Source organism: Urocitellus parryii, chromosome 8, assembly GCF_045843805.1.
Source record: "Urocitellus parryii isolate mUroPar1 chromosome 8, mUroPar1.hap1, whole genome shotgun sequence".
Taxonomy (NCBI): domain Eukaryota; kingdom Metazoa; phylum Chordata; class Mammalia; order Rodentia; family Sciuridae; genus Urocitellus; species Urocitellus parryii.
This window is the reverse complement of record NC_135538.1, coordinates 134,997,802-135,010,398: the sequence shown is the minus strand read 5'-3', so window position 1 is coordinate 135,010,398 and position 12,597 is coordinate 134,997,802. Positions and strand designations below refer to the sequence as shown.

Sequence of the window (12,597 nt, the reverse complement as noted above, 5' to 3'; positions counted from 1 at the left end):
CAAATAAGAATCTTAGTTTCTTTTTTTCCCCCCAATTTAATAAAGAGGCATGGAGGGGAAACGGGTTGTTTCATTGGAGAGCAGTGCTCCTTATTGGTATGGAGCCCTCATTTTTGTTCAATGTGGTATTTTATAAGAGAGACCTGACAAGGACTGGAGATGCAGTTCCAAGGGCTACAAAATTGGCATGGAATATTTTGCTTTTTTAAATACCTTTTTTTTTTCCTTTTTGACCTTTCCTTCCAGAATCAGCTTCCAGGTAAATAACCCACCAAACCTGTAACTTTTTATTTCTAATTTCTCTTTTTTGTTCCACTAATCGTATTTAAAATGTCCAGTCCTATAGAAAATATATGACTAGAAATAACCATTTATGTCTGTGTTGGGCACTTACTAGTGCTTAATGCTCATCATTATATTTAATCATCCCCTACCAAAAAAAAAAAAAAAAAAAAAAAAGGATGCCAGAAATCTAACATGAGGTAAGCACTGTTGCTTTTATAATTGGCGATCTTAAGACCTAGAGATTGAAGAGATGGCTTGGATCTGGAAAGCCCCCCAGAGACTGATGTGTTGAAGGCTTAGTCCCCAACATAGCAGTTTTTAGAGATGGGGTTACCTTAAAATTGGGAATGTGATTAGATCATGAGGGCTCTGACCCCATCAGTGGATTTATCCGTTGATGGATAGTTTGATGGCATTATTGGGAGGCGATGGAAACTCCACAAGGTGGAGCTTGGTTGAAGGAAGCAAGTCACTTTGGGCATGCCTAGAAAGGCAAGTATTGTCCTCAGCTCATTCCTGTCTCTTTGCTTCCTGAGTGCCATGAGATGAGCAACCTCCACTGCCACATGCTCCCATCACCTTGATATTCTTTATGCCTTGCTTCAAGCCCTCAAGCAGTGGAACCAGTCAACCTTAGACTGAAACCTCTGAAACAGTGACCCCAAATAAATCTTTCCTTCTCTGTGTTGATTTTCTCAGGTACCGTGTCACAATGATGAAAAGCTAACTAACATACTTTCTGAGGTAAACTCCCAGTAAATACCAATTATGCAGACAAAACCCAGAAAAAAGATAGAATATGTTTAAGCCTATGTAAACATTATACAATATATTCATTGTGATGAAACATGACATTATCCCATTAATATGTACAATTTTATGTTTTCATATACCAGTGAAAAAATTAAAAACCCAGGCAGAGTTCCAATACCACTATGACAGTATGTGTTAACTATTATCTGCCCGCTAATTACAACTAAACCTGGGAAAAATACGGAAAATGACTACTTAGGGATACTGAGATTAAGCAAAAGTAAGTGGATTGTGAAAAGCATCAAAATACAGAAAAGCCACTGCATAGAGATGATCTTCCCAGATTGTAGGAAGTAAATAGTTGGCTGAGTTTTCTCCTGAGCATGAGAATGCTACATCCAAGGCAGAACCTCATTGTGAAGTGGAACTATGGTAACCATGGTATGGCCAACTAAGCAGAAATTGAGGGAAACAAAAACAACTTTCTGGCCAAGAAAAGAACTCCTTGGGAGCTCAAGAGTGAAAGAAGAGAGTCACGGAGCAAAGAGAAGGAACTTCCCCCAGTTCTCTGTATGAACCAGTCCAAATCTTACGTTGAGGAATGAGACACACAAATCAACAAAGCAAAAGCTTTGAGAACCAAACTGGGATTTGGATGACCTCCCAGAGGAAATCAAGACCATTTGTCCAAAGCAAACCAAGTTGCTAAAACAAACACCCAGAAAGAGGAAACATGCCCACAAAAGACCTGGGAAATCCTGAACTAATCTTAAGGGCTCATGGTCCCATGAACTAGCAAAGGTCTTGCAGTCTACAAAGACTGGGAGAGGGGCTATTTTTTCAAGTGCCCAGTTTTTAATAAAATGTCATAAGGATTATAAAGAAGTAGGAAAGGGGCTGCGGTTGTGGCTCAAGCAGTAGCACGCTTGCCTGGCATGCGTGCGGCCTGGGTTCGATCCTCAGCACCACATACAAACAAAGATGTTGTGTCCGCCAAAAACTAAATAATAAATATTAAAAATTATTTAAAAATAAAAAAAGAAGTAGGAAAAATAAACAAAATAATTATATAGATATTATCTTAAGTATCAGGCATACTAGACTTTTAAAAGACTGATCAAACAACTGTCTTAACTATGCTCAGAGATTAAAGGAAAATGCAAAGAATTAAGAAAACCAGGAAATCAATACATGGACAAAAAAGACAGACAGAAATTGTAAAAAAAAAAAAAAAATTGAAATTCTTGGCCTGAAAACATAACAACTGATACAACAGGAAATCATTATAGTTTATAAAAGCAAACTCAAGCAGAAGAAAGAACTAACTAACTTGAAGACAGGTCATTTGAAATTCAAAAGGAAAAAGAGAACAGAGCTAAGGGACTTGTGGGACACTATTAAACAACCAATAAATGCTTAATGGGGGTCCCTGAATAAGGAGAGAAAGGAGCAGAGAAACTATTTGATGACAAAATAATGGTTGAAAACTTAACCAAATTTGAAGAAAGGCATGAATATACAAACCCAAAACCTAAGGGAACTCTGTGAATAACCCAAAGACTCACACCAATACACATAAGACCTGAGAAAGGATAGAAGCAAAGATCATGAAAGTAGCAAGAGAAAAGTAACTCATCATTCATGAGGCCTCAATAAAACTGTCATGGATTTTTATCAGCAAAAGGCTTGCAGGCCAAAAGCATCAGGATAGTATGCTTAAAATGCTGTTTAAAGGGGGAAAAACTGTCAACTGAGAATTTTATATCTTTGAACTTTCCTTCAAAGATGAGGGAGAAATTAAGATATTCCCAGACAAAAGCTGGGGCGTTTAGTACCACTACAACTGCCCTATAAGAAACTAAAAAAAAAGGAGATCCGAGATGGCAGAATAGAGGTGGTCATGTTCCTGGCTGCTCCTTGATGTGAAACCAAAAAAGCAGAAAGGCAGCTTCTCCAAAAGTGAGGTACTGGAAACCTTCAGGAACACTGTAAGTCCACAGGGTATAAATTCTACTGCCTCAGATCCATACTGTTCGATGGGTAGACACACAAAACAATATGAAAAGGCAAGGGAACAAATCGCCCCAAACAAACCAAGATACTCCAATAACAGATTCCATTGACACCACAGTGGAAGAAATGTCAGATAAGGAGTTTAGAATGTACATGGTTAAACTGATCTCTGTAACAAAGGATGATGTAAGACAGCAAATACAGCTAGAATAAGATCAATAAAGAGAGAGTCTGAGGAGAAAAAACCAAATTCTTGAAATGAAGGAAACAACAACAATAACAAAAAAAAAACTAACTAAAAAAATCAATAGAAAGCATCACCAGGAGACTAGACCACTTAGAAGACAAAACCTAAGGCAATGAAGACAAAATATATAATCTTGAAAACAGAGCTGACCATGGAGAGAAGATGTTAAGAAACCATTAATAGAATTTCCAAGAATTATGGGATAACATGAGAAGACCAAATTTAAGATTTATTGAGGTGGATGAAGGCGTGGAGATACACATGGGATGCATGATGAAATAATATCAGAAAATTTGCCAATTCTACAGAATGAAATGGAAAATCAAATGCAAGAGGCTTACAGGACCCCAAATGTGCATAATTACAATAGACCCACTTCAAGGCACATAATAATGAAAATGACTGGCATACAGAATAAGGATAGAATTTTAAAGGCTACAAGAGAAAAATGTCAGATTACTTATAGGAGGAAACCAATACAGATCACAGCTGATTTCTCAACTGAGACCCTCAAAACTAGGAGGTCCTAGAATAACATACCAAGCTCTGAAAGAAAATGAATGCCAACCAAGAATCCTATATTCCAAAAATTTAGCTTTATATTTGAAAATGAAATAAGAATTTTCCGTGATAATCAAGAATTAAAAGGATTCGAAGCCAGAAGACTGCACTTAGAATATTCTCAAAAAAAAAAAAAATATTCCATGAAGATGAAGTGGGGGAAAAAAAAAGTGAAAACCAGTAAAGGGAGGAATTACACTAAAGGAATAGTCAATCAAAGGAGAAACTAATTCAAATTAAAAACTAGAAATAAGCCAAAATGACCAGGAACACAAATCATATCTCAATAATAACCTTGACCATTAATTGACTAAACTCATCGATCAAAATACATATACTTAGGGCAAAGGGGAGGGAGGAGGCAAGGGGTAGGAATGATGGTGGAATGAGTTAGACATCATTACCCTAAGTAGATGAATGAAGACGTGAATGGTGTGAAAATACCTGGTGTACAATCAGTGACTTGAAAAATTGTGCTCTATATGTGTAATATGAAATGAATTGCATTCTGCCATCATGTATAACAAATTAGAATAATAATTTAAAGAAAAGTTCCCCAAAGTTATTGCTCATAAAACCCTAAAAGTGACAGAGCACTGCTGATGAGTCCTAGTGTTCTGAGCTCACTATTTTTTACATGACTATATACCTATTAATTGTATACATCTTTCAGTCAGTATATGAATAATTTTTCTTCTTGATAATTAAAGCATCTAGTGTTAAATGTTTCATATTATCTCATTTAATCCTTACAGTAACCACCCCATTTAGCACTGATTTTGCATTTTATAGATGAAGAAATTAAGGCTTATAAAGCTTATGTCACATACTAGCACAGGTGGAGCTGGGATTTAAGTTCACTTCTGGAATAGTGTAATAAAAAAATGTGGGGAGGTTCTAAACAGACACTTCTCATAAGAAGATATACATTCAATCAACAAATATATGAAAAAATTCAACATCTCCAGTAATTAGAGAAATGCAAATCAAAACTACTCTTACATTTCATCTCATGCCAGAATGGCAGTTATCAAAAATACAGACAACAGTAAATGTTGGTGAGGATATGGGGGGAAAGGCACACTCATACATTGCTGGTGGGACTGCAAATTAGTCCAACCAATCTGTAATGCACTATGGAGATTCCTTAGAAAACTTGGAATGGAGCCAACATTTGACCCAGCTATCTCACTCCTTAGTCTATACCCCAAAGACTTAAAATCAGCATACTACAGTAACACAGCCACATCAATATTCATAGCAGCTCAATTCACGGTAGCTAAACTGTGGAAGCAACCTAGATGCCCTTCAATAGATGAATGGATAAAGAAAGTGTGGCATATATACCAAATGGAATATTACTCAGCATTAAAAGAGAATAGAATCATGGCATATGCAGGTAAATGGGTGGAGTTGAAGAATCTCATGCTAGTTGAAGTAAGCCAATGCCCAAAATCCAAAGGTTGAACGTTTTCTCTGATAAGTGGATGCTGATCCAAAATGGAGAGGGGGGAAATATGGGAAAAATGGAGGAACTTTGGGCAAAGAGGAGGGTGGGTGGATAGGGTGCATGAGGGCAGGAAAGATGGTGTGATGAGATGGATACCATTACCCTAGATACATGTAAGACTGCACAAAGGGTGTGACGCTACATGGTGTACAGCTAGAAAAATTAAAAGTTGTGCTGCAATTGTTAATAATGAATCAAAGTGCATTTTGCTGTCATATATGCCTAATTAAAATAAATAAATTTTTAAAACGATATACACTGGAAGATTGGATTAAAAAACAAGATTCAACAGGGGCTGGGGTTGTGGCTCAGTGATAAGAGTGCTCACCTCGCAAGGCACTGGGTTTGATCCTCAGCCCCACATATGAATACATAAAATAAAGGTAGTGTCCAACTACAGCTAAAAAATATTTAAAAAAAAAAAAGTCTCAACAATATGCTGTCTCCAATAGACTCACCTCATAGGCAAAGACTTCCACAGACTGAAGGTGAAAGGATGGGAAAACATCACTCACATGGATTGCATAAACAAGCAGGGGTTTCTCTCCTCATATCACTAAAGTAGACTTCAATCCAAAGTTAATCAGAAGGGACAATGCCAGCCATTTCATACTGCTTAAGAGAATTATACATCAACAAGACATAACAATCATAAATATATGTGCCCCAAACAATGGAGCAGATACATACATCAAACAAACTCTTCTCAACTTCAAGAATCAAATAAACCACAACACAATAATACTTAGTGACTTTGACACACCTCTAACACTACTGGATAGGTCTTCCAAACAAAAACTAAACAAAGAAACTATAGAACTCAATAATACAATTAATAATTTAGACTTAACAGACATATATAGTATATTTCACCCATCAATGAGCAAATACACTTTCTTTTCAGCATCCAAGGATCCTTCTCTAAAATAGACCATATCTGATGCCATAAAGCAGCTCTTAACAAATACAAAAAAAGAAAATAATAGAGATAATACCCTGCATCCTATCAGATCATAATGGAATGAAATTAGAAATAAACAATAGAATTAAAAATAGAAGATACTCTTAACACCTGGAGACTAAATAATATGCTATTGAATGACGACTGGATAACAGAAGAAATCAGGAATGAAATTAAAAAATTCTTAGAGGTAAGTGATTATAGTGATACAACATATCAAAATCTCTGGGATACCATGAAGGCCGTGCTAAGAGGAAAGATCATTGCATAGATCTCATTCATTAAAACAATAGAAAGTCTGCTGAGTGCGATGATGAGCACCTGTAATCCCAGAAGCTCATGATTTCAAAGCCAGCCTCAGCAAAAGCAAGATGCTCAGCAACTCAGTGAGACCCGTCTCTAAATAAAATACAAAATAGGGCTGGGGATGTGGCTCAGTGGGTGAGTGCCCCTGAGTTCAGTCCCAGGTACTGGAAACAAAACAAAATAATAAGTCAATGAATAAAACATTGTATCTCAGCCCTAGAAAAAGAAGAAGTTAACACCAAAGCCAGTAGAAAGACAGAAAATAATTAAAATTAGAGCCGAAATCAAGGAAAATGAAACAAAAGAAACAATCCAAAAAACTGACAGAACAAAAAGTTGGTTCTTTGTAAAAAATAAATAAAATTGATAAACCCTTAGCCACACCTAATGAAGAGAAAGCCAAAAAGACTCAAATTACTAAAATTCATGATGAAAAAGGAAATATCAAGACATGGCTGGGGATGTGGCTCAAGTGGTAGCGCGCTCGCCTGGCATGCGTGCGGCCCGGGCTCGATCCTCAGCACCACATACCAACAAAGATGTTGTGTCCGCCAAAAACTAAAAAATAAATATTAAAAATCTCTCTCAAAAAAAATTTAAAAAAAAAGACAGAGACTACTGAAATACAGAAGATAATTAGAAACTATTTCAAAAATTTATACTACAATAAAATAGAAAATCTTGAAGACATCAACAAACTTCTCAAGACATGACCTACCCATCTGACCCAGGAGGCATACACAATATGAACAGGTCAATCTCAAGCAATGAAACATGCTGCAGTCTGGCTGGGCACAATTCAGGAGCCACTTGTCAAAAGAAATGAACTTTGGGGCTGGGGATGTGGCTCAAGCGGTAGCATGCTCGCCTGGCATGCATGTGGCCCAGGTTCGATCCTCAGCACCACATACAAACAAAGATGTTGTGTCCGCCAAAAACTAAAAAATAAATATTAAAAAATTCTCTCTCTCTCTCTCTCTCTCTCTCTCTCTCTCTCTCTCTCTCTCTCTCTCTGTCTCACACACACACACACACACACACACACTCACTCTCTCTCTCTCAAAAAAAAAAAATGAACTTTATTTTTAGAACACACACACCAAACCACACAGCTCCTCAGGAAAAACCTTCAGAGCCCAACTGCCACCACCTGCTTCCCACAAGCCTCTCAATCTCCCCCACTCCTCCTGCTCTTGAGGCCAATTGGCTGGGTCGTGTGGGCGGAGCAAAAAAAGTCCCCCAATGAGCAGCTCCATGGTCTGAAAGGGCGGGGAAACAGCCCAATAAGCATCATCGCAGAAGAGCCAATCAGTTGGCAGCTAGAAGTTTGCTGGGGCCGCTGTGAACCAATCATCAGCTGGCAGCTGGAAGTTTGCTGGCAGCTGCAAGTTTGCTGGGGCCCCTTCGGCTGTGGCTCTCAACAGAAACAGAACACCATCAAAGGGCTACCAACTAAGGAAAGCCCAGGACCAGACAGATTCTCAGTCAGGTTCTACAAGACCTTCAAAGAAGAATTAACACCAATAGTTCTCAAATTATACCACAGGATAGAAAAGGAGGGAACCCTTCCAAACTCTATGAAGCTAGTATCACTCTAATACCTTAACCAAAGACACATCAAGGAAAGGAAACTCAGACCAATATCACTGATGAACATAGATGATAAAATTCTCAATAAAATTATGGCAAATCGCATACAAAAACATTAAAAAGAGAGTGTGCCGAGGTCCAGCCCCGGCGGGGGTGGGGGGAGTGGCGTTCCAGGGGTCCTGAAGGAGGAGTGGTGTCCTGAAGAAGAGTTGGGACGACAGGTTGCTAGTTGGGAGCAACCTCTAGAAGAAATCTCTCTGGCCCTGGAGGGATCTTTATTTTTATACCTTTTTTACAGGTGTTTAGTTAACGGATAGCTTCAAAGCCAGAAACTTTTTTGATTTACATAATTTTCAAGAGTTACAATCTTTTCTGACCTATATTGATTACCTAAGATACTGAGTACATTGTTCAAAGTATTTTTCTGTAACCTTAGTCAATCATGATTAAGCTTTTTGGTTTTCACCTCAATCACTAGGTGCTAGGTGATGCAACTAGACTACATGACTCCTGACCTATTATTTGCGTCTAACTTTAAAGCATATCTATAATTATTTTATTAACCTTTAATCTTAAAGCATACTTATGATTATTGGTAAGCTTTCTTACTTCTAAACTAAAATCCCAGTAAAACACACGTAAAGTAGTGAAAGTCTATTATTTAAAAGCCTACTATTCTGAAGTGCCTCTAAAATATATGTTAATTTTACATTATTCTATTTTTAATTTCCAAGGTAATTTTCTTTTTTCATATGACCTATTCAACTACTTTCTTAAAGAACTTCCTTGATCCTTGGTCAAAGCACACCAATTCCTATGTCTTTGTAATCTTTAACTAAAGGGCAGGCTTTACACCTCAACCCATTTGTCATTTATATTAACTATGTGTTTTCCATTTTCATCATAAGTTTCTGCGTAAAGCAAAGGAGGGTCTATTGGTTGGGGAATGTATTTTTATTTTAGCCTCTTGTACTTGAGGGGATACCATAAGCTACATACAGTGGTCCTTGTACTGTTGGCACAGCAATTGTTTTTCTGTACCTGGGCTGTTTTACAGGTTGTGGCTTTAGGACGGGGTTGAGGGGGTCTAGTATAAATTGTTATCCATGGGATAAATATTTCTTGTGGTTTAAGCTTGAGGAATAACACCATTGTTTGAATCCTGAGAGATATTGAAACACATCTTATGCCATGTCTCAACTGTATCCTTAGTCTCATTCTGGGAATTTTCCTGCAATTTCAGGCAATATGTACTTTTATTATTGATTGATATATGCCCTATTATCTATATCATGAGTATCACAAACAAAACATTTAACATTCCTAATGGTTCCGGTTTCCAGATGGAGCGGCCCTGCCACAGCATCCTCCACACTGTGACCCTGTCAGACAGCAGGTGCAGGAGCACCTTCACCAATAGTGCACCATAATTGCTCATTGATGGGTGAAATATACTATATATGTCTGTTAAGTCTAAATTATTAATTGTATTATTAAGTTCTATAGTTTCTTTGTTTAGTTTTTGTTTGGAAGACCTATCCAGTAGTGTTAGAGGTGTGTCTAAGTATTATTGTGTTGTGGTTTATTTGATTCTTGAAGTTGAGAAGAGTTTGTTTGATGTATGCATCAAGTGGGGTTCATCCCAGGGATGCAAGGTTGGTTCAACATACAGAAATCCATTAATTTAATTAGTCACATCAATAGACTTAAAGACAAGAATCACATGATCTTCTCAATAGATGCAGAAAGCATTTGACAAAGTAGAGCACCACTTTGTGTTCAAAACACTGGAAACAATAGGGATAGTAGGAACATATCTCAATGTTGTAAAAAGCTACCTATACTAAACCCAAGGCCTACATCATTCTAAATGAAGAAAAATTGAAAGCATTCTATCTAAGAACTGGAACAAGATAAGGATGCCCTCTTTCACCACTTTTATTAAACATCATCCTTGAAACTTGTAGGGATTCTGACTGTGGGAATATACAGGGAAGTGTTCCTCTGGTGAGCAAACTCCCAGGGAGTAACAGGCACCCTGTATCTCATGCTTAGGATGCTCTGGAGTTTCTCCTAGGATTTAGCAAGATAACTAATACATGTGCAATGTCCAGCTGCTATGGCAGTGCCCTGCATGAGGAGGCGCTATGCTAAAGTCTTAGCCTCGACCTTGATCTCAGGCACATGGCTCCTGGGAATAAAGGAACTTGCTTGCCAGATAATTATGTTTCACCAAGCCCCAGTGCTCCTGGACCTGACCACCTAATGCCTAATGATAACTTCAGACAATTGATTTTCTTGAGAACTACACAAAGCTCCTAACATGAGACACTGCAACTACAGTATGTAACTGAGGAATAAGCTGCATAATGTTGCTAACTCTGGAACCTGCCTAATGACACAATGAACAATAATGTACTACTGATGCCAATGACTTAATATAACCTATTGCTATAAATAAAGCTGGCAACTTGGCCATTCTACCATTCTGCCATCTTTCCTGCCTCTGCATCTTGTCTCTGTGTCTCTTTTTATTTTTCCTACAGAATCTCTAGCCAGAGCACAATTAGAAGAAAGAAATTTAAAGAACACAAATAGGAAAAGAGCTGGGCATGGTGGCGCATCCCTGTGATCCCAGGGGCTTGGGAGTCTGAGACAGGAGAATCATATGAGTTCAAAGCCAGCTTCAGCAACTCAGTGAGACCTGTCTCTAAATACAATGCAAAATAGGGCTGGAGATATTGCTCAGTGGTCAAGCACCCCTGAGTTCAATCCCCAGTACCAAACAAACAAACAAAATAGGAAAAGAACTCAAACTATCAACAAATGGTGCTGGCAAAACTGGAAACAGTAGACCCAAATCTCTACCAGGTCGGCTTAGAAACTGACTTCCTTAACCAGACTCCTAAAGTGCAAGAAGTAAAATCAAGAACCAATAAATGGGATAGAATCAAACTAAAAATCTTTTTCACAGCAAAGGAAACAATAATGTGAAGAGAGACCCTACAGAATGGGAGAAAATATTTACACCATGCATCTCAGATAGAGCATTAATCTCCAGGATATATAAAGATCTCAAAAAAAAACAAATAACCCTATCAATAAATGGACTAGGGAATTGAACAGACACTTCTCAGAAGAAGATATACAATCCGTCAACAAATATATTTTAAAAATTCAACATAATTATAACATAATCAAAAATAATTTAACCAAAGAGTCAAAGACTTGTACAATCTGGGCATGATGGCACAGGCCTGTAATCCCAGTGACTCATTAGGCTGAGGCAGGAGGATTGTGAGATCAAAACCAGCCTCAGCAATTTAGCAAGGCCCTAAGCAACTTAGTGAGACCCTGTAAAGTTCCCCTGGGTTCAATCCCTGGTACAAAAAAAAAAAAAAGTACAGTAAAAACTACAAAATATTGCTTAAAGAAACCACAGAAGACATAATAGAAAGTTATTCCCTATTCATGGATCATAAGATGAATTGGTATAAAACATGTAGTCTATACATAGAATGGAAAATATCACTCTTGAAAAAGAAGGAAATTCAGACTCATTCTGTGACATGGATGAACCTTGAAGACATTATGTCAAGTGAAATAGGCACAAAAGGACAAATATGGTCCCACTTATTTAAATAGACATAATAGGCAAGTTCTTAGAATCAGAAAATGAAGCCAGAATTAGAAAGGCAGTTGGTATAAAGAGGTAAATCGAGTCAGGTAAGATCAAGGAGGCCAATTTGAGTGAGTCGGGGAAATTGGAGACTGCCCCCTTTGGGGGTGAAAAGTCTTCAGAGCCCTTCCTACACCCTATCAAGAATCTGCCCCTGAGCTAACCTGTTGCTAAGGTAACCTGTTGCAGGAATTGCCCCCCCTACATTGAGTTGTGAAAGTTGTTAATTAATGATGGATGCTCCATCCTGCCCTTTCCCCTTCAGCCCACCTGTTTCCCACCCTTTTGGTCATCCCTGGCATTTCCTGGGCCTAGTCACAAATGCAGGGAGAAAGATAATGGGAAAGAGAACAGGAAAACAAAGGAAGCCTAGGACACCTCACTTCTTGGGGTATCAGGACACCAGCTATGGCCCCCTTCTCCCTCCTTTTTAAGTAAACCCTGTTTTCTGTGCTTGCCTCAGCGTGCTTCTCTAATGTTATACTTCAACATGTGAGGGAGCAGGACTCCTCACCCATAAGGCAGCATCCAGAGTGGAATAGCAATCACCAGGTGCTGTAGGGATTTGGGAATGGAGTTGTTTGATGGGTACAGAGTTTCAGTTGGGGATAATACAAAATTCTGAAGATAGCTAGTGATGATGGTGACACAACAGTGTGAATGTACTTAATGACACGGAACTGTGCCCTTTA

General features: G+C 38.1%; 1 protein-coding gene across 1 annotated transcript in view; it reads right to left on the bottom strand.

Moving 5' to 3' along the window:
• LOC113195538 (testis expressed protein 56) overlaps positions 1-12,597 on the bottom strand; it is a 30,931-nt gene that overhangs the window by 321 nt on the left and 18,013 nt on the right. The window lies entirely within an intron of this gene.